The following is a 23,471-nucleotide window of genomic DNA, read 5'->3' as shown; positions in this document are numbered from 1 at the left end:
AGGATGAACAGGGCAATCATGGAGTGTGCATGGTGCATGAGATTGCGTGCAAGATTTCCTTTACAATTTTGGGCAGATGTTGTAGATATGTCGTTTATCTAATAAACAGATGGCCTTCTGGTTCCTTGGATGGCGGTATTCCAGAGGAGGCATGGACAGGTAAAAAGGTAAACTGCTCTTTTTTAAAGACTTCTGGTTATGAAGCCTTTGTCCACATTAATAAAGAAAATAGAACAAAGTTTGGGGAAAAATCAAAGAAATGTACCTTTATTGGATATGGTGTTAATGATTTTGGTTCTCTCTTTTATTATTATGAAAAACACAAAATCATTAGGAGCAAATATGTCATATTCAATGAAAAGGTTTTGTATAAGGATCAACTGCAAGAAAAGAAACGGGAAAAAGAAAATAGAGAATACATGGTGCTTGATGAGATCCCAAAAAGAGTGATGATGCCTGAAAATCATAATGATCAACATCTAGAACAAAAACCACAACAACAACAAGCACCTCAAAAAACTGAAAGTGGTGTTACAAGATCTACCAGAATAAGTAGACCCCTTGAACGATACTCTCCTTCATTATATTATGTATTGTTGACTGATTCTGGTGAACCAGAATGTTATGAAGAAGCAGTACAGGTAGAAACCAGGATGAAGTGGGAATAAGCCATGAAAGAAGAGATGGACTCCTTAGCACATAACCAAACTTGGGACTTAGTCAGGTTGCCAGCACGTAAAACAACATTGCAGAATAAATGGGTTTACAAGTTGAAGGAAGAAGATGGAGGTAGTGTTATCACTATGATATTTCTTTTGAAGTATGAAGAAAGAAAAACCAAAGGTAACTACAAACCACTTTTGGAGATCAGGACCTAGCCTTCCTGATGCTTAGAGAGGGCTCTCTCATTAAGATTTAACTTTGTTTTAGTTAAGATGATTTTAGGCTATTTATTGCTTGCACTTGGGTTTTGTTTTGAAAATTTGGTGGTGGGATCACTTTACTTAGATGGACATAGGATTGGCTTATACCATTGGGCTATGGAGTCAGATGTTTGACAAACAAGACTGGATTCAATTCTAAAAGCAGGTTCTACAAGGAAAGATAGATGAGTTACCACAGATCTCAGAGGATAAATGGTGAATGGCTTCAAATTAGATCCAGGGAAAAATTAAGAGTTCCCTAGGCTGGACTTTGGAAGAAATGAAAGAAGTCAACCAAGATGGGAGAGAAATTAAGGGTTCTCAAATCTGGGTATCAGAAGAAAACATGTAAATAAATTATTGTGCAAAACATAGTGTAATTAAACAAATTCTGAGTGATATTTCCAGTTAATTCATTTAGATTTTAGAACGCATTTAATATTATGAAAACACAAAATAAAGGTAACATAATGACACAAAGAAAGTACTTCACTACAAATGGCTCATCTCATGAATCCTGTAACAAAATGCTTTTATTACTTGCTCCAGTCTATTGACTTGAAAATAGTACAATCACCCTTAGGTTCAAGATCATAATAACTCTACAAATGTAAAGTAATCCCCACAATACTTCAAATTTTGAATTATTTATACAAAATTTCATTTACAAAATATCTCAAACTAATTTGAGATTTAATCTAGGAAAAGGAAAATATCTTCTTGCAAGAAGATAGAGACAGCTATTGAACTGTTTCATGTTGTCCCCGTTATTTTGGTTTTAATGGTTGTTATGCTTTGTTTTTATCCCTTTATGCTGGCAGGCTATTTGGCTTGTATGCTAGATGCTCTGTTTGACTTTCATCTTTCATCTGATACACTTTGACTGTGCTGACCTGTCTTCATCCTTTTACCATGCTCATTTACTTTTTACTGTACAATTATATTTTTATTGTGCTTTTACTACAGTAAATCACAAAGTTTTTTCCATGTTTCTTCATCTAGTAACTATATATTGAACATTTTCCTATATATCGCATTAGCCTTTGTATATTTGGCAAAAGTAGGCTTATTAATAAATAAGTGTTTCACCTCATGCTAGAGGTAAAACAGATTTCCAAAAGTATGGTATAATACTCTACCAGTTGGTATACCACTCATTGATGAGGTATTTTCCTGTTCTCTGGCCACTTCTCTGATTTTCTTGTTGTAGTCCTCCTGTGTCATCAATTTATCATTTATGACTAAGGGACTAGGTAGTCCCTTTTCTCTCAAAACCTCAAACCTAGTCATAAACCTGTCAACGGCTAGTTGCATGTTTTGACACTTATCTTCTAAATTTAACATTAAATTTCTCTTAGCTAGGACCCTCTTGACTTCCAAAATGGTACTTGTCTTGTTAGGTATGTTAAGTTCTTATAGCTCATATTTGTTCTTGGAGTCGAGGAATTGAATAATTCTTACTGCTTCCTCTGGCATTTCTCCAAGCTCTTCTTTGACATTCGGGATGGCTTATGTAGCCTGTTTGATTAAGTCTATCTACTCAAAAATGACCTGGATAGATGGCCAAATATCATTGACAGAGTCAATGATATTGGCCTATAATAATTGTTTGGCCTTTCCCAAAGGCTCACTCAGTGTTAACTCTTTCTCCAGGCTTTTCACTCTCTCATTCATTCTGCTAACCTTTTGTTGTTCTTCCTTATGCATGATCTAGGCTAACCTGCAATCTGTCTCCAGGCTAGTAAGTTTCTCTTTTAACTTGTTCATTTCATTGGTCTGAATGGACATTTCCTCCATTGCCTTGACCAGCCTGTTTGCTTCATCACCTGTGGTACCTGTTGTTGTTGACATCGTTGATGATGTAGTTGTTGTTGCTACTGGTAGTGCAGTGGCCATTGGACCAATGGAAGCTAATGTTGCTGCCAGTGTGGAAGGCACAGTTGTGGTCACTGTAGGAATGACAGTTGGAGAAGCGTTGTCTAGACTAGCTTGTTTGATCTGGATCAAGCTATCTAGTTCCTTTTCCATTTCCTTCCACTAGTCATTGAGTTGCAGCACCAAGTCCATAATTTCTTCATGATTTATTTGGCTTTCTAGGACTTCTTTTGTTTGAGGGTGTTGTGACTGAGGCAGCTTGAGCTGTCACATAAGGGTTGTAATGTCTTCATTTTTCTTCTTAATTAACTGTTCAATATCCTTGATGTCCTTTGAGTCATGGCCCAGCTCAATGATCAGGTCTTCTAAGGATTTGATCCTTGTGTCTTTGGCATTGGAAGATGCTTTTTCCAGTTTGTACTGAGCTATCACATTGTCTAATGAGACGTTGAGCTTGAATGTTGTCACTGCTTTTGCTGTGAGGGTGGAGTAGATCATCTCTCCAGCCTGCTTGTGAAATTCTATTTGATCTATGGGATGCACATCCTTATCCAAGACCTCAAAGTTGGTCTTCTTGTAGTCTACTGTGGTTTTAGGTTGTTGTACATTAGGTTGTAGGAAAGACACCTACATCTTTCCTTTTTTGATGTCAAAAGCTGACAAAAATCTATTTTGATTTGGTGGTGTCATCTACATGTACTTGGCATAAGTGTCTGCCTTAAACTTTTCATTCCTCATTTTAATCTCCTTGAATCTTTCCTTGATATCTGCCTCCTTGTAGGCTGGCCTGACAAAGGAAGACACCTCCACACTCTTCTGTCTCTGTATAATCTGAGTGTTTGAAGAAGAGGGTTTTTGTGTTTCTACTAATGCAACAATCTCAGTTGTTTATCTACTCCTTTTCCCCATTGCATCAGTATCAATCATTTCTGTTGATGCAATGTTTTCCTCCTGTTTAGACACAGGAGTCAATTTGGGCCTTTTGCTTAGTTGGAATTGTTGATCAGTGGTCTGCATGGTAGAGCTTGATGTGTCCTCCCTGTTTCTTTTGGGATCCTTCTCCTCATTGACAGGAGTTTGAATGATGCGAGGGATATTCATGGTTCTTCCAACTCTGGGACCCGCAAGAAATAACTTTGGTCAAATTGTTTCTCCAATTCAATCATGATGTTCTCCACATCCACCACTGTGTTGTCCATATCTATCAATGTTTTCTCTACCCATTTTGATTGATTAGAATACAATTCAATGTCAGGTCTTGGGTAGTGGATGTAAGGTCCCAGCTTGACCTTTTTCCTGAGTTTTTTTATAACCCCATGAGGGTCATAATGCTTGATGAAAATATTCTTGAATTTGAATCCCTAGAGTATCTTATCAACTTCAGGCCCACGCTCTCTATTGTTGTAGATGAAAGGGCCCATTTTGTATTTAATTTTAAACTGTATCTTCTTCCTAGCTGCTAGGAAGTTGACCTCATATGCAACTATCATTTTCTTGAAGTATTCTAGGGCAAATATTCTCATTGGGAGATTCTTAGAAAATTTGTAGGGGGGTAACTAATAGCCATAGATCCTAATTTAAGTATGATTCTGGTAGAGGTACCAGTCTCCTAATATGTTGTTCTTTTCCAGTTGCAGTACCCTCTTGATCTCAGTACTGATTCTAGGTTGAGTGCTAGAAGTTAGCATGTTTATGATAGGGTGAACAAAACAATCTATGAAGTCTTTATATGTGAATGTTGTTTTATACCTCTGGACCAAGGGTGTCTAGTATATGACCGATCTTTCCTTTCCCCTCGTATCTATTTTCTGAATCTTCACTGGGAACTTGTCTATTTGATAATACAGGAACATAAGGAACAACACTGAAGAGTATTTGAAGACTCTTTTAGTGGGTAATCTAGTGAACTATTCATGAATTTTGTCTGTAATGAACTGGGCATAATCATAGATTATGGCAGGAGGCTGGCCTGAAGTGAAAATGGACAAGAAGGCCATGATTGTCTCATCCACAAACTCATCTAATGTGAATCCTAGGATGCTTGAGATCATGGTGATTATTCTCTTGCAAATCTCTGAAAAAATAACAAAAACACAGGGTGGAATGTCTTTAGGAGTATGGCGCTCCTCAATGATGAAATTCTGAAATATTTGTTTGATCTTAGTTGGGTCCAACATGGTGTACAGGTCCAACAGGTTTGCAATGGACAAAGGAGTCAAATTGTGGTTGGGCTGAATTTGAAGCATCTGGTTAATAGACTCAATGGTAATTGAAAACAAAAATTCCTAGTGTGGGGCAATTATAGCCCTTTGGCTAGGGATGTAACATGCATGGCAGAAATGTACAATGTCTGGGAATGGATGGACTTCTGGGAATGTATAATTGGGCAAACTTGATTCCCAAAGGTTTATGTTATCAACATGGTTTAGGAACCTATCTTTGGCCCAGCAATGGATTCTTAGAAGGTTGTCTTGGGTGACTGTGTCTTTAATTTGAAAATCCCTGTCTGCCAGGGCCAAATGGTCAATGTCTAAATGAGGGGTTGTCACTAGTCTGACATCCAGAGAGGTCGGGGCGGCCATATTTGTAATAAATTGTGGAAAATTGGGCTTTATATGGCTTTGGGAGTGAAATTTCAATAATTATGTAACCGAGGTAGGGTATGAGCAGTTTGCAGGTTGGGGTTTTGATACTTTGGGAATGGGAGACTCTCAATTAAATTGAAATTAATCGAATTCTTTCAGTTATTTTAAGAATTTAATGTTCTTTGTTTAAAGAGAGGGTAATGCTTGGTTCTTGTTAAATACCTGGAATTTTCGGTCGGGACTGCAATTGGTTTTCAATTGGGGTTTGCAGAGGATCTCGGCAGCTAGGATGGTGTGCAGTGGTGGCGTCGGAAGGTTCTGGTAGTTGATAGATGGTCATAGGAGTTCAAAAGTCACAGGTGCTTCAGAGGTTCAACAGTACGATTTGAGCGAAAAAGGGTGAAAATGGGGGTCGAAATTCTTTTAACAACGAACGGTTGCAAAAATGGGAGGGGAAGGATGTTTTATGAACACTACTCGTTTTCATTTGGGCAAGGAGGTGGTTTTGGAGGCCATTGCACCATGGAGGTTGGGTGGTATTTTGCTGGGGGAACGTGACCTATGCCATAGGTGGACACGTAGGCAAATGGGCCCCGAGCAAAACTGCCCATATCGCGTGCTCTTGGGCCATTAAAGGTCGGACATTGCGCAAGCGCAATATGGGCGATGGCCATTGGATTTGGGGGTGGATGATTGGACGACCATCATGTAGGAAACTTGCGCGATTGGGCGATTGGGTGGAAGTCAGTGAGACCCCTGGGTTTTAATTATGGTTTAGAGTAATTAACCCCTGTTTAGGTGCAGATTAATTAAACTGTGGAGTTTTAGGGGTAGCGTGGTTAGCTTACCTCACCAGAGTTGTAGGTTAAACTTGATTTTAGTCGGGAAAATGGTTAAGTGGTGGAGTTAATGAAGTGGGGGGTTTTTAGAGTTAGGATAAAGGGTTTATAGGGGTTTTCGGTAATTATTGAAGTGAAAACATGATTTTAAAAGGGGGGAAAGGGGTTTCACACTTAGCGGAATGGATTTTAGGAGTAATTGGCTAGGGAAACGTGTGAAATTAAGGGGTAGGAGTAAAAATGAGTGGGAAGGGGTTTTCATAAGCCATGAAGGGGTAAAAGGGAAATTAATGAGTATATAGTGGGAGTGAAGGGGGAGTTAGGCAAATTAGCTTATGAGCATGCTCTTTTCATTCATAACTGCTCCTACACACTTGAAACACATAGTTAAGCATGATAGCAGTGCTTATCCTCCAAATGACTTGTACTTTTGAAACCTTTCTTTACTTACCCATTTACCTACCCTAACATTTTTTCTTCACTTTGGTGGGTGCACTTAATCTAGCAAACCCTTTTCTTTCCTTTTCTTTTATAAAACAAACTATCTAATTCTAACCTTATATCTTCCAAGGGCTCAGATTAAACTGATGAGCTCCTTTTATTTCTCTACCTATCTAATGATCTGCCAAGATTAAACTGTTTGGTCAAATTTTTATTCTCTAACTATAAACATGGAATTGAAAGCATGAAGTAGTCAAGATTAATCAGTTTGACTATCATGGGTTGTGGCATATATGACAAGCTGCACACAACCATTATTTAAGATAGTGGCACTTGGACTTGCACACTTTCATGATCTGTTTTTTGTTTGGGTTCATGTTTTTTCATTTTTTGATCTTTTCTTATTTTTCTTATCCTTTGATATTTCTTTTAGGACATACCCTCTTTACATTTTTTAATTTTAATATGGAAAACATTTGCAGAAAGAAAAGATATGTACAATATTACAAGAGTTAACGTCAGCCAATTCAAAATTATGAATCCTATCACTATAGGACTCTAACAGTGGCTCCACATGGCGATGGAATTTTTTGGTGAAATGTCAAGAACTATGAAGATTAGTAGCCTTTGGATTGTGACTGTAGCTACCTTGTGAACTGTCTTTCTGTGATTTCTTCTTTATTGATACTTACGACAATAAATCCTTCAAAGCTCGGGACCTTCTCTCTGGGCTTCAACTTCAAAGGATTACCATCCAATCCAATCTACACTCTGCAATGTTATGTACAATAATGCAAAGTAAAGTGAACTATTGTGAGTCAGTGGAAAAAGAAAGCTTTAGCATCCTAACATTAACAGGTCCTCCTGGTAGTTCTGATCCATCTATGTTTGTCAAGAAAAAGGTATTTTTGCCTTTGTAGCCATAAATGAAATAAGGCCCCTGCCACAGAAAATCAAATTTTCCATGCTCACTTTTGTCTTCTCTCCTTAAATCCCACTTAAGGACTTTATCTCCTATGTAAAAATCATCTACTTTAGTCTTTTTATCAAAGACTTTCTTGACCTTTTCTTGGATTATCTATGATTTTACATATACTTGTTGTTTGTTCTGTTGTGGGCATATAGTCTGATTTACTGTTATGAAACCAGCTCACAGAAAGATAGAAAAGATAGATCAATGCCTTAGAAATAAGCCTCTTAGAGGGGGCAACCTCCTTTACATTACACAAATGAACAATTCTTAGACGATACAAATGACAAGACCTCCTTTCTATATATAGGAGTCTAAGGAGTCATAATATATTTAGAGCCGACATAACAATAATAATGTAAGGGCACAATAATAACAATAGTGGGCTTCTATGGGGCACAATAATAACAATATGGGGACTACATGGTACAACAATATAATAAGGGGGTTGTACTAATAACAATAAGGGGTTACACTAGTAGTATAGGGGCCTAACATGCCCCTCTCCTTCAAAAAGTGTTGTCCTTGTTGGAGAGGTAAATCCCCTCTACGGACAGAGGCGATCCCACTAGCCCAAAATGGGTCTAGCAACAATCAATTCACGCTACCATGCAAGTTCCTAGTTGCATACTGAAAGTGGATTATGAGAACCAACCTGGAGTCCAACGCTAATGTCGAAGAAGAGTTGATACTCCCGTTCCCTTGCTCCGGCACGTCACAATCCTTGCGATCCCCGCGAATGGATACCTGCACATGCAAAGAACAAAATGAATACAAGCATAAAATCCACTAAATACAACTATATTTCAGTCAAAAAGGAAATAGATCAAACATTATCATGATGAACAATAAGATCGGAACCATAATAGTAGTCGTTTATTAATGAATAATCAACAGAGAAAGATACAACCAAGGTTCTGACGTTGAACCTCTCCTCTGGCTGGGCGAGCAGCTATGTATGTCTTGCAATAGACCTTCTCTCTCTCAGACTTCCGGCAACATAACCTCCCTATGCTTCAAGACTCTTACTATCACTCAAGACAAGCGTTATCACAACTAGCATTACTCCAAAACTAGCTTGTCAAATGCATGAGGACAGACTTTTATAGATGGAGAAGGGAGGAAGATACAATGCATCAGGACACCCATTATGGATTGGCATTATCTCCAAAAAGCCGCTGTGGATAGATGTCAAGGATAGATGATGACTCTCGACATCTAGAAGATGAGCTTTATCCTCAAAAGACTTCGTGACTTGAAGGGAAAAAACATCTGGGCGCGCGTTTGTCAAAAATCATTACCAAACTTGGTTGGCGCGGGTGTTGTTCTAAGACAGAGCGCCAATGGTCGCACCCTCTTTTGAGGATCTCATTGATTGGCGCGGGTAGGACATTGTGGACCCGTGATAATGGAAATAGGGCACTTTTCAGGGATATTTTGCAGGAGGTGTCTTCAGGGAACATGAAGTACATACTTAGGGGAACATAATGCAAGTGTTTTTAGGTTATGTCACTGCTCACAGGTCCCGGAATGAGTCCTCCAAAGTACGGGGAAGGGGTAACAGGGACGGTGACCAATGGTGAAAAATTACTGTGTAACAGATGCCCCCTAAAGCATGAGGCTCGAGAGAGAGAGAGGGGTGAAATGCTTTACAAGAACACATGTAGCTGCCGCCGAGAATCTACATTGAGAGATACAACTGATAGCTCAAGTACATGATGTATGTGGTATGGTCACAGCCATCCATAAGAGAGTACATAATAATCTAGATCCATAGTATGGACGCAGCCATCTGGTTAGGATCAATGAACCGACTCAGGTATGGTCGCAGCCATCCAGTGAATGAGTCATGTATCAAGAATCACGCCTGGATTACAACAGACACAATCCAGGGTCTTGCGCTCCATCTCGACCCGAACAAAAGTACAAGTTCAAGCATGTGAATATATGAGCTGAAGTCGAACATGCATGAACATCGTCTGATTACCAGTCAATATTGAAAACTGTTAACAGACGCGAGAGGTACCACCAATAATGACAATGGCCCTCAAGGTACTACAGGTACAATCTACGGCGTGCGAATTAGTGATCTGACGTCGAACACCCGTAGAATCATTCGATCGGAGGCCAATGATGAAAACCTCACGTCGAACACGAAGAACCTGCCATTGAGGCATGCAGGCTCCAAGGCACCGGAAGGGAGTCTCTAGATCATCTTCTTGGATAATGAGCTGAAGTTGACAGGAAGTGACCTTGATCGAAGGTGGGCCATAATGTTTCCCACATCATCGACACGAGACAGAGAGATAATGTTGTGAATCAAGATTATTTGAATTATCAGAGGGAGGTTATTTCTTTGCAGAGGTCAACTTCTCTTGAACATATCGACGGCACGATAGTGGAATTGGCAGTATTTGACATCAATGGATCAGAGGTGTTGTTGGGAAAAGTATCCAATTCGAAATGCCCCTATCCCACTCTAAGGTGTGATAGTGCCTTAGCAACAAACGAGGTAAACTAATTGAGTATTCTTCTTTATGAAATGTAAATGAAGAAGAAGGATGTAACTAACCTGTGTCTTCCGCTAGTTTGTCGATCCAAATCACTCCTCTCTTCAATAGCTCCCAGCTTCTTGCTCCTTCACCGGCCCAGCTTCACCAAATTCCTGCAAGATCACAAGAGAGAGAAACTACACAAAGATACAGATATACATTCATAAAATCTCAAGATCAGATTAAGCTAAACTTGTAAGCATAACAAAACATCATTGGTACACAGCATGTAGGAGAAACTCAAATAGTTTATTGATAAAATAGAAAGTCCAAGAGGAGATACAACCAAGTGAGTTCCGATCCAGCATCTACCTCCCAGCAAAGGAATCCCTTCCTCTCCTCCAACAAAGCATAAATCACCCAATGTGCTAATCTCAATCTCAAACCAACAGCAATTCTCTGCAAAGTACAAAATTCCAGCCCCCTGAACCTCTGGGTGAGAGATCCATATATAGATGTAAGCAGAGAGGATGAGTCAGCTTATGTTTTGACTTGTGGCTTCTCTCTGTCAGTTCTTTCTTCCACTTGGAGGTTGAGAACCTCTTACTCATCATTAGTCGAATTCATTGTGGCAAGTGTCATTGGAGAAGATTCTGGAAGCTTCCATGGTCTTTCCACCTCGTTGAATGAGCTTGCCATTTGTCATTTCCCGCTCAGCGCACCCTGGTAGTGCTTCCACCTGCGTTGCAGTGCACCTAGCCAGTGTAGTTTCTGCATTTCAACGCAGGCAGCTAGTGGAGCCTCTGAATTGATCCTGAATTGACTGTTTCTGAGTGGTTTTTGGTGGAGAACTTCTAGGAGAAGCTGTCATTGGTTGACCTTGTTCCTTTAGGAGCTGTAACAACATCTTTAGGGACTTTGGATCCCTTGAATTATGGACATTTCATGCTTATAGTTGTAAGGCACAAAAATGTCTATAACAAGAGGTCATGGTGACGAGGAAATGAGCAGATGAGATGTCAAACAGGGTTACCCAAATCCACGGAGGCAAGTGAAAAATGAGATGAGATATCCCCATCCAAACACGAAAGTAGACAAGTGCCATGTTCAAGAGCGACATACTGCCGACACGAGAATAATTATGGTTCCTTTTTTCCCCCGCCATTTCTGGCGAGTACCCCAATTATTTTTAACAAGCTTGATGGGGATAACATATGCTTGTGGTGCGTCATTTCGACAAAATCTGATGTCATCAGGTTTTAACGATTTTGACAAAGGAAGAACTCGGCGTCTTTTCATGTTTAGAGAGTTTGAAAAGACAGCAGAAAAGGAAACTCCAGGGGTGTCCTTTCGTAAAGTTGTGTCTCGCGAGCCCGAAAAAGTATAAAACAATGCTCGAAAGAACCGCCAGACCATTACGATCGAGGAGTACTTTTCATAAATAGTGATTTCGACCTGAAAAAGTAAAAAAGTGATCAAAACCACGTCGTTTCGTAACCATTAACGAGTCTGAAACGACAAAAACCCGGTAATCTTTTTATGTTTTAACGGTCGACAAAAAGAACTTAAAACGACCGCCCCTTATTAACGTTTAACGAGTCAAGAGGAGTAACTCGGCAATCTTTTCTTCTTTAAACGGTCAGAAAAGAGCTGAAAGCGGACCTTAAAGTAACCTTTTCACATGTTTTACCGAGCTTGAAAAAGTAGAAAAAGGAGCTCGTTTCGTCGCTTGAGTTGCACCAACCCCTGTCATCACACCAAAAATAGCGTAAAACCCATTTCGACATAAATATATTCCAAAAATACCCAAAAAATATTATTTTTAATGTATTTTTAGGTCAAAAATTGCTATAAATAGTGAAATGGTAAAAAACAAATTTACTTTTTACTTTTCACCTTGTGAGTTTACCATTGGAGGGTTTTGGGTGCAAACTTCAACTGCTGATCGTGATCAATCCAGGAGAGCAATCGAGCCGCCGTCTGAAGCAGGTAAGAGGTCTCATCCTTAGCTTCATTTTCATTCCATTTTTTCAGTTTTTCATCCATAGATGGGTCCCCTGCAAGAGGAATTGCAAAATTTTAGGGTTGCGCCATTGGCGCGAGTTTCCCGCTCGGGATCGCGCCAATGGGATTTTTTTCCTAAAGGGGGCGCGACAACCGCGCGACTGTTTTGAAAACAGTCGCGCCAACCGCGCGACCTAATTTTCCCATAGATTTGACCGTTGATTTTGCAATTTTCTTTGAATTTTGGTTTCATCAGTGATCTAATGATGATATTTTCGACTTTATGGTTGCACGGATTCGTCAGAATGGCTGTAGAATGGAGAGAAAGAGAGCATGATGCCATAGATGCCATGGCATTGGAGGATGAAGCCTGCGTGGATGCTTTGAGGGACTGCGGCTTGAAGAAATTCTTCCTTACCTCCTACTTGCGTGCACAACCTGAGTTACTACGATTTATCGTGGATGCTTGGGACACGGAAGATCAGGTATTCCGCCTGAAAGATCAGACATTGGAACTGGATGTTTCCGATGTCTACTTTATCACTAGATTATCGCGGAGAGGTGCACGGCCCATCTTGACTGGTAGTAGGCCTTCCGGGGAAAAGATGGGGGAGGTGATGGAACGAGTTTGTCCTGGGGCACAGTTTGGATCAAACTGTGCCAAGGTAGATATTATTACAGTCCCAGACCTAGTGCTACGAGTGATACTATTCACTATCACACGGACGGTTGGGGTACAGGCGCCCCACGAGGCCAGCAAGAATCATTTACTACTGGCAACCGAGTGTCTCCAACCTACACTGTTTGACTGGGCCACGGCAGTGACTACAAACATCAAGAGGCAGCTTACCAAGTGTAAGCGTGATGGCAACAAACAGTTCGGGTATGGATCCATCGTGGTATCTTTCTTCCTGGAGCGACTGCCGATATTCCGGATTCAGGGAGGTATAGTGGCAGATCCAGTGCCACGGGAGCCGAGGTTGACTCGATGGGCAGCACTCATGCCCAGAGGAGGAGGGGGCCAGCAGATGGCCTGGAGGCCCGAGTTCTTCATATGGCTCCGTCACCAGATGATCGTTATAGAGGACTGGCCCTATGCGGGCACTGATTTTACTGGAGACCCAGATCTCCCATTGCCTGCGGGAGAAGACTGGGATGAGGAGCTAGGTAAGAACTCTTTGTGTTTTTTATGTTTTTTATGTATTTAAGTTTTTTTTGTAATACATGCCTGTCTCTGACAACAGCTATATATATGTATGCAGATGTTGGTGCAGAGCGACCAGCTGATTTGTCTCACATAGCATGGAGGGCACAACCTGCAGCCGACCCTCAGGTAGAGGGTGGTGCGGGTGATGAGCTAGTACAGAACCTTGAGGCACTCACTCGAGGGATTCCAGACTATGCCAGATTGGCAGATGTGCCCTTCGCGTACCAGAGGCACACAGTGGGAGTACCTACTCGCGTTCATCGTCTGCTGAGACGTTTGGTGCGAGCGGTGACATGCTATCATGAGCATCACCGTGATTAGACGCCTAGGTTTCATTTTTGCATATTTTTGAGAGACATGTTGTCTGCGGCCATATGAGATTCGGACATGTATTATTTTTTGGATTATGTAATGCGCGTGGCGCAAACATTATGACACACACGTATATATATACATATGCCTATGGTTTATTATTGTGTTTTCATGTGCTTGCTTGTATAATGTTTTGGTTACAAATTACGCAAATGTCTATCTAATACATGATTAGCCAATGCATCAGATAATGTGTTTAATTGTCGTGGAATATGTTGATATGTGATAAAATCAAAGTTCCTTTCTAACAATCTCACACGTAAATACAACCTTAGAATGCGATGGTCTCTGACGGAATATTGCCCGTTGAGCTGGTGGACGACAAGTTGAGAGTCCAGGTTCACTACCAATGCACGAATGCCGAGATTAATTGCTTCAGCAAGTAGCTCGATTACAGCACAGTATTCGGCGACATTGTTAGTAGTACGACCCAAACACACACCCTGAAAATCTATCAGATCACCATGAGGATCATAGATCACCCACGCCGCAGAGGACAAGTTGCGAGTACTGCGGCAGGCACCATCAGCGAAACCAACATAAGGTGCATCAGACATCTGCACAAGAAGCGAAAGACACAATAAGTGGCAGTTACGCCTTTAAAACTGACACACACACACACAACACACTTGCTAGAGTACATGTATGTACAAAATAAAATGTACCAGCATCACGCATAGTACTTTTTCAAATACAGCCCGTTTCGGGGCTTCCCAAGAGGGTTCCCTTCATAATCAATTAGCTCGTAGGCCCCTTTCTGCAAAAATTTCTTGACAATGTAAGGGCCTAGCCACATAGACTCGAGCTTTCCTGCTCCTAGCTTATCTTTTGCCTGATCGTAGAGCAGGACTAAATCTCCCTCAACAAAAGAACGTGAACGTACAGTCTGATCGAAACGAGTCTTGACTCGCTTCTTTTGTGTTGCGATGGCCAAAGAGGCCAGGCGACGAGTCTCATCTAGCCGTTCCAAGTAAAGAAGGCGTTCTTCTAACGGAGTGGTGTTGGGAAGTAGCTCGACAGCCAATTTTAATGAAGGGATTTCACATTCGATTGGAAGGGTAGCCTCTAGTCCATAAACTAGTTGAAATGGAGTGAAACCAGTGGCATCCTTCACAGAGGTTCGGTAGGCCCACAAGGCAGGGAACAACATCAAATGCCAGTTAGACTTATGCATGCCAACGGTACGTTGAAGCATTGTAACCAAAATCTTATTGATAGCCTCAACTTGGCCATTGGACTGAGGGTAGTATGGAGTTGAACTATCGTGTTGCAAGCCTAGCTGGGTTGTTAATTCCGACATCATATGATTACAGAAATGCTTCCCGTGATCAGTAATGATGGCTTGAGGGACGCCGAACCGCGAGATAACATGGTTGAATAAAAATTGCGCCGCTGTGTGACCGTCTTCAGTTAATGTAGGCATCACCTCGGCCCATTTAGTAAAGTAATCGACGGCAACGATAATAAACCCATGCCCCCCGGCCGAGCAAGGGTTACAGGTCATATAATCAATGCCCCATTTTGCAAAAGGGCCGACGGTGACAACAGGGTGCAATGGAGCAGGAGGCGCTCGCATCTTCCGCTGGTATATCTGGCACTCATGACAAGAGCAGACGGCAAGAATGCAATCCTTGAAGATAGAGGGCCAAAAGTAGCCAGCGCGAAGGATTTTTTGGGCAGTAGCATATCTGGACATGTGACCACCACAGGCACCTGAGTGGCAGTCATTCAAGACACGCTCAGCTTCCTCGAGAGTTAAACACCGGCAGAGAACAGATTCGGCACCGAGGCGATATAGTGTATCCCCAATGATACGGTATGGTTGTGATTGATGACGAATCCTTCGCCGAGCATCTTTGGACACGCCAGGGCGAAAGGAGGACGTTTGCAGATATATAATGATATCTCCGTACCATGGATCGAGGGTGCTAATGAGTGTTATAGACATTTTTGTGCCTTACAGCATTAAGCATGAAATGTCCATAATCTAAGGGATCCAAAGTCCCTAAACATGTTGTTCCTACACTAGCTGTTTGCGCTGAATGTCAAAGCCAACACTGGCTACCTGCGTTGAATGTCAAATGGAACACTGGCTACCTGCGCTGAATGAGAGTGGACATGTGGCAAGCTCATTTCTCAAGGTGTCAAAACCCAGGAAGCTTCCAAAATGACACTTGCCTCAGGGAATTCGACTGGTGATGAGTAAGAGGTTCCAAATCTCCAAGTGGAAGCAAGAACCTCCAAGTGGAATCAAGAACTGACAGAGGGAGAGGACACTAGTCAGATCTCAAGCTGACTCATCCTCTCTCCAAACATCTATATATGGATCTCTCCTCCATGAGATCTAGAGGCTGGAATTTTGTTATTGCAAAGAATTGTTGTTGGTTTGAGATTGGAATCATTGGGTGCTTAATGCTTTGAAGAAGGTGAAGATAGGAATTCCTTTTGCTGGGAAGGAGATGCTGGATTGGAGCCCTCTGGGTTGTATCTCTTCCTGAACCTTGTTATTCATCAATAAAGCTATCTTGGTTTCTCCTATATGCTGATATACTCTTGATGTATGATTGTATTAGTATGTTTAGTTCATTTCTAATCCTGAACTAGTTATGAATGTGAATATCTGTCTTTGTGTAGTGTTCTTCTCTTGTCGCAAGTAGCTGTTCTCTTGTGATCTTGCAGGAATCTGTTGAAGCTGGGCTGGCGAGAAAGCAAGTAGTTGTTCTCTTGTGATCCGTTGAAGCTGGGCGAGCAAGAAGGCAAGTAGCTGTGAACACCCAAAGAGAAGAGAGACCAGATCGAGGGACAAACGGAAGACACCGGTAAGTCTATTGATCTCTCTTCTTTCACATTTCATAAAGGAAGAAACCAGAATAGTTGTCTCTGTTTGTTGCTAAGGCACTGTCACACCTTAGGTGGATAGGATCGTCCTGCATAGGCATTTTTCCCCACAACAAATTGGCGACTCCACTGGGGAGATCTGTTTAGTCATTTTATTTGTGTTTCTATCATTGTTTGTTTCATAGACTTGACAGCAACAATCGAACTGCATCTGCTATTCCCAGATGCAAAGTAGACAGTTGCTGCTTTGATCCAATCACTGGACTTGTCTATGATCTGAACAATGGACTCATAAATGATTTGATGATCCTTTGTGATAGATCTTAGTACTCCCTTAAAGCATCCCTTTGATTACACCTTGCTTGTTGCTTTTATTTGGCCTAAAACAGTAGATTAAATAGCAATTTGTGACCCAGAACCCAGTGAGAAACGAGAGTTTCTCCTTCAGCGCAGACCCAGTGAAGGGATTCTGCATTTCAACGCAGGTCCCGTGAAGGCTACCTGCGCTAAATGTCAAAACCCCTGTGTTGAGGTTGCGCTGAACCAGTTTGCCCTTGTGCAGCTGGGGTTCTCTGCTCTGTTTTGCCTTGTTTTGATCTCTGATTTTTGCAGCCTGTAACCAGCATAGGTACCAGTCTGATAACTCCTTTTCTCTGCTTAAATTCCGCCTCCTTTTGTACAAAAAGACTGTGAATGTTTTTATGTGTTTGTGGCATCATTTGCAGTTTTCCTTTGCATGAGTGAAATAATCATCCTGTAGCCCTTGATTCAGATCTGTTGATTGTGATCTTAGGAGAGAGTTCATTGGCTGTTTGCAGTTGATTGTACTTTGCTTTTGCTTATTGGTTTGAGTTTGTCTCTTTTAAGTGTCGAAACAAGTATTCATTTCGAAAATCGTTAAGTGTTGTAATCTCTTCTACCCTCTCTGATTTCGGAAAAGTAAACTTGTTTGTATTTGTCATTTAAAAGCAAATTCAAAGTTGTACAAAAAGCTTTCTTCGTAGGCATCAATACTAAGAAAGCGGAAAACAAACACCTGCATTGTGCATTTTCATCTTGATAGTTTGCATGTGTGATTTAGGAAAAGTGCATTAGAGTGTGCTGATTGCTCTTTGAGAAAAGATGGTGTCTTTCTTTTCCCTTAGTAGCTAGGATTTTCAAAGTTGAAAAGATATAAAGCTTTCTTATCATCTTTAGACTGCATTTAGGAATTGTATCATACATCTCGTGGTGAACCTTGAAAGGCAAACTTCTAAAAAGATCAACCTAAAATAAATTGAATGAACTTAACAACGCTTTGCAACATGACGCACAACATAGAGGTCTAGGCTAGAGACGTGTTCCGGCGTCATAAAGCCTCGTGACTGTCGATCTCGTGGATGGTGGGTGATTCCTCCTGAGGGACGATAGCGCCAGTACGGATTGTGCTCCCACGTACCGTCGCGTATATATTGGGAGACCCCTATAGGCATAAAACCTTTATCCTTAGGAAGTCGTGTCGGCCGCCCTACTGATCGCAATGCACTGAACACAACATTCAGGAAGATCGACCGCCCGTACCCTAAAAAGTATTCTGCGGTTTTGCGAAAAGTTTGGCACACCCTCTGCCTAGAACTCCAGAGCAATTTCTTTTGGCCTTTTTCAGACTCTATAACAGAAAAAGTCCATCCGAGCATTTGTCACTCCGGGCTCGTTAAAACATCGAAGGAGACTAGAGTCATCTTTAGCTTTTTCTCGACTCTTTAAAATTGAAAAAGCAAGTTGTGTCTAAAGCGTCGTTAAAATTTATTTTAAACGGAACAATCACCCTTTATTCCTGCGTTGATCTTTAGGTTGAAAAAATGGAGCACAGCAACCAAGGAATTCCCCTTGGTGTAAATCCTAGTCCCTTCTCCTCTTGGGGAGATGTTGGTGCGCCCCATATGGCCACATTGTCGCTTCCAGGACTGACAATTGGCCTGCCGGTCTGGCTCTTTTCAACCAATGTCGTTCAGAACACCACTATTCCTGAACGGTCGAGTCAACAGTTAGACCAGACCAGAGTTGCCCACCAGCCTTCTACTTCATCTAATTCTTCCTCTCCTCCTTCCTCTTCGCTTGACGGATGTGGTAAAAAAAAAACCAGGTTCCTAAGGAGAAGAAGGAAAAGAAGAAGAAAGAGAAGAAGAAGAAGGAGCCAAAAGCGACTAGGGGCAAACAAGTGTCGTCTGACAAAAATCCACACACAGCACTGACTAGGACTAAATCGCCATGTGTCATATGCAAGGGAGACCACTTCCACAGAGATTGTCCCTGCATCCCTCGGATACTAAGGGACTGGTCTCCCCGTTTGCACAATTCGGTAGCGTCAACCTCTGATAGCCATGTTGACTGCTCACCGTCAACTAGTGAAAGTGAAGTCACAGGACAGAGAGGGAAAGCTAGATTTCCCTGCAAACTGTGTGAAGGCGACCATGCCATCCACCGTTGTCCCTTCTTAGACGAGGCTAAAATAGTTCTGGAAGATCGCCCGATTTTACGAGCGCAACTTCCTCCTGGATATCAAAAACTCCTGCCAAGTCCTTCACTAGTTGAGAACCCGGCTGGCCCGCCCAGGTGGTCAGCCGAAGCACCTATCATTGAAGATGAACCGTCTGGATCCATGCCTGACGAAAGTCAAAAGGTTGAGGCGGCAGTTGACCCGGTTTTGCCTTCAGAGGCTCTATCTTCGAATGATACCATCACAGAGGAGAGTAAAGACGACACCGTCCAAATTCTCTTCATCAACACAGACTCCGACGAACAAGGGGGCAGTTTGCCCATTCCTTTATCGCAGGAAGGAACTTCGTCAGAGTCGTATCCGGCCGTCTATTCGGTCCCACCACCAAGCAACCTAGTTGTCTCGTTCGACTGGAACCAACTAGGCAGACCCCGGTTGCTAGCAAGCATACCATTCAGAATTATCGTTCAAATATACAGAATGGTAATGGTTGGCACTATCATTGATGAGGGGGCATCTGTGAGTATCCTTTCCTCTATTTCTTGGAAAGCACTTGGTTCGCCAGTGCTTTTGCCTGAAATAAGAAATCTATCAGGCTTTGATAAAGGAACCAGTCGACCTTTAGGGATCCTCCCCAATGTGCCCATTACATTGAAAGGGAAGACCGTTCAAATGAACGTGATGGTCGTTCAAGGACCCTTGGATTATAACCTACTCCTTGGATGAGACTATATATATTGCATGGGAGCCATCGTCTCCTCACTCTTTAGAGTAATGTGTTTTAAGCATGAAGGAAGAGTGGTCAAGCTCGTGGACCAACTTTCATTTCCCGGATCACGCATCAGAAATAGTCATATACCATCCCTAAATGGTCTCTTCACTCAAGAAATGTCTCAACCCACGGTCCGTCCTCCTGATGAGCGCGAGTAATCCGGGAGGATATGACTGGAACCCAGGGGGCATGCGTCCTGGTCTGCTTCGGCAGGAAAACTTTGGGTATAAGGTAGGTTTCCGCGGGAAAATATGACTAGTCCGTACCCCGTCCGTGGTTGGAAGAGGGGTTGTTCTGGAATAAGATTCTCTTGTCAAAGTTATGTGAGAGGGCGGGTCTCGTCACTCACCTTTTTTTATCTCGGTAGACATCGCCGAAGAAGTGTTTTGTTGAAAGAATAACAGAACAATCTTTGGGTAACCTGAAAGAGGTAGGCCTCTCCCGGTAAAACAAATGTTTTATCTGCAAATTGAGGGGTAACCTTGAAATCGTACTTTATACCTGGGGGCATGCAAACCTTTTGGAGTGCAAGCAAAGAGCGGTTATTTATCTGTTTTTTGGGTTAGCCGTTTCCTAACTTGCATAAAGAAAGGATGCGGAGCAAAGCTTAGTGAGATGAAGCTCCATAAAAAATAGAATCTTGATGAGACACTCTTATCATATGACTGGGTAATCGAGCAGTTTTAGCACAAAGTTCATGCTCGTTAAAAAATAAACGCAAGATCCGAGCAGTTTTAGCACATAGTTCATGCTCGTTAAAAAATAAACATAAGACCGAGCAAATGTTTCCACCCGCGTTTAAGCTCGTTAAAAAATGAACTATCCCGGTAAATAACCACTGTGAATGTAATATCATCAGCCATTAAAGCCTTGGTCGTGTTTGCACCGTCACCTCCACTTTTCATTTGGCCGATCATTCACCTCCATATGATTGTTTACCCATTTTGAGGAACAGCTGCGAAGAGTGATTACACCTAGCCATCCTTGTGACACTGCCATGATTGGAAAATTCCAACCTGTACCTGGAATCAGCTGCTAACCCTATTTATCACTCGTTCCTCAAAAGACGAGTCTTCTTTAAGCTCTTTTCATCTGACTCGTAAAATATGAAAAGATTGCCGAGTCCTTGGCCTTCCAGCTCGTTAAAGGGACAGGAAAAGCTATCCCTCCTCTAGATTTTAATCTTTTTGGACCTGAGGGATTATTGCACAAAAAGATCGAGCGCTTGTTTTATTCAGCTCATTAAAACTATCGAAAACTCATCCCTTCTATATTGTTTTATACTTTTTCAGACTTAAGGGATTAGATGACGAAAAAGGACTTTTGGAGTTAACTTTATGTACCTTTTCAGACTCTCTAAAAATGAAAAGGACCGAGTTATCCTTGTTGTTAGACTCGTTAAAATCATTAAATAGCGACAAACTTGTCTTTAGACGAGAATGAGTTTCACTATCGCTAGGCTCGTTAAAACATAGAGATGGGCTTGCCCGAAGGGCGGGTTATAGAACAAGCATATGTTATCCTCCTCAAGCTTGACAAAAATAAAGAGGTACTGGTCAGCAATGACTGGGGAAAAATTGGGAGAAACTAAAGAAAACTTTGATGGTAGCAAGTCGCTCTTGAACATGACACTTTTCCTCCGTACCACAATCGGGTTGGGTTGTTTCATTCACCGGTCACATCCATGGTCTCGCCATACCATCCATATTTGGGGTAATGCTACCGATCCATCGCATCAGTGTCGCCACATGTTCAAGAGAATTCGTTCAAAAAGGTCAACCGTGTCCCATCCACTGCCATACATTATCCTTCATCCTTTCATGACCGCCACCCTGAATCATATGTCGCAGATCGTTTTCACCTCCATTAAAATCATTAGCTCCGTTCCGTGTCACTGATGTGGGATTCATTAAGGCCCTCCTCTGACGGATCGCTTCTTGTCGACATCAGCTCATTATCCAAGAAGTTGATCTAGGAACAACCCCTTCAGTACTTTGAAGCTTGCATGCCTCAATGGCAAGTTTCTCACTTCCGGCGACAGGTATACATCAATGACCTTCGACCGAAAGATTTTGCGTGGTGTTCGACGCCAAGTCCTTTATTCACACCACGTGAATTGTACTGCAGTACCTTGAGGGTCATTATCATTATCGGTGATTCCTCTTGCGCTTGTTAACGGTTTACATCATTGACCGGTAATCAAGCGATGTCTTTCCATGTTCGACTTCAGAACAATTCTCACATGGATCGACTTGTACTTAGAGTGAAGATCGAACGAGTTTGAAGACCCGGATCTAGTTTCATCCATCCGGGCTGCAATATATATTCAGGAAAGACATTGACATGTACATCATTGCAGCAGATAATCATCCTACTCAAAGGATGATAATTTCATCAAAATTATCAGTCTACCATCAGACGATTGTCTGTTCTATGTACAGAAAAATGAATTTATAAAGCTGAGCATGGGAATGCCCGCCTCAGCTAGATCATGAAAGCAGTATGAAAAATAATGTATTGTATTGTATTGTATTACAGGTCTCCTCCCAGCATTGGATGAACTTCGGATCCCCCTGATAAAGCATTTCACCCGATAAACGGCCTCATACTTTAGGGGGAAACTGTTATAGACATTTTTGTGCCTTACAGCATTAAGCATGAAATGTCCATAATCTAAGGGATCCAAAGTCCCTAAACATGTTGTTCCTACCCCTAGAGGAACAAGGCTAATAAACCACAGCAATTCACAGAAGTTCTCCACCAGAAACTGCTCAAAAACAAGTCAATTCAGGATCATTTCAGTGGCTACACTAGCTGTTTGCGCTGAATGTCAAAGCCAACACTGGCTACCTACGTTGAATGTCAAATGGAACACTGGCTACCTGCGCTGAATGAGAGTGGACATGTGGCAAGCTCATTTCTCAAGGTGTCAAAACCCAGGAAGCTTCCAAAATGACACTTGCCTCAGGGAATTCGACTGGTGATGAGTAAGAGGTTCCAAATCTCCAAGTGGAAGCAAGAACCTCCAAGTGGAATCAAGAACTGACAGAGGGAGAGGACACTAGTCAGATCTCAAGCTGACTCATCCTCTCTCCAAACATCTATATATGGATCTCTCCTCCATGAGATCTAGAGGCTGGAATTTTGTTATTGCAAAGAATTGTTGTTGGTTTGAGATTGGAATCATTGGGTGCTTAATGCTTTGAAGGGGGTGAAGATAGGAATTCCTTTTGCTGGGAAGGAGATGCTGGATTGGAGCCCTCTTGGTTGTATCTCTTCCTGAACCTTGTTATTCATCAATAAAGCTATCTTGGTTTCTCCTATATGCTGATATACTCTTGATGTATGATTGTATTAGTATGTTTAGTTCATTTCTAATCCTGAACTAGTTATGAATGTGAATATCTGTCTTTGTGTATTGTTCTTCTCTTGTCGCAAGTAGCTGTTCTCTTGTCGCAAGTAGATATTCTCTTGTGATCTTGCAGGAATCTGTTGAAGCTGGGCTGGCGAGAAAGCAAGTAGCTGTTCTCTTGTGATCCGTTGAAGCTAGGCGAGCAAGAAGGCAAGTAGCTGTGAACACCCAAAGAGAAGAGAGACCAGATCAAGGGACAAATGGAAGACACCGGTAAGTCTATTGATCTCTCTTCTTTCACATTTCATAAAGGAAGAAACCA

Source organism: Pinus tabuliformis, chromosome 4_1 (assembly GCF_031772625.1).
Source record: "Pinus tabuliformis cultivar Carrire ecotype Pingquan chromosome 4_1, CPIR1, whole genome shotgun sequence".
NCBI classification, from domain to species: Eukaryota; Viridiplantae; Streptophyta; class Pinopsida; order Pinales; family Pinaceae; genus Pinus; species Pinus tabuliformis.
This window is presented reverse-complemented; position numbering follows the sequence as displayed.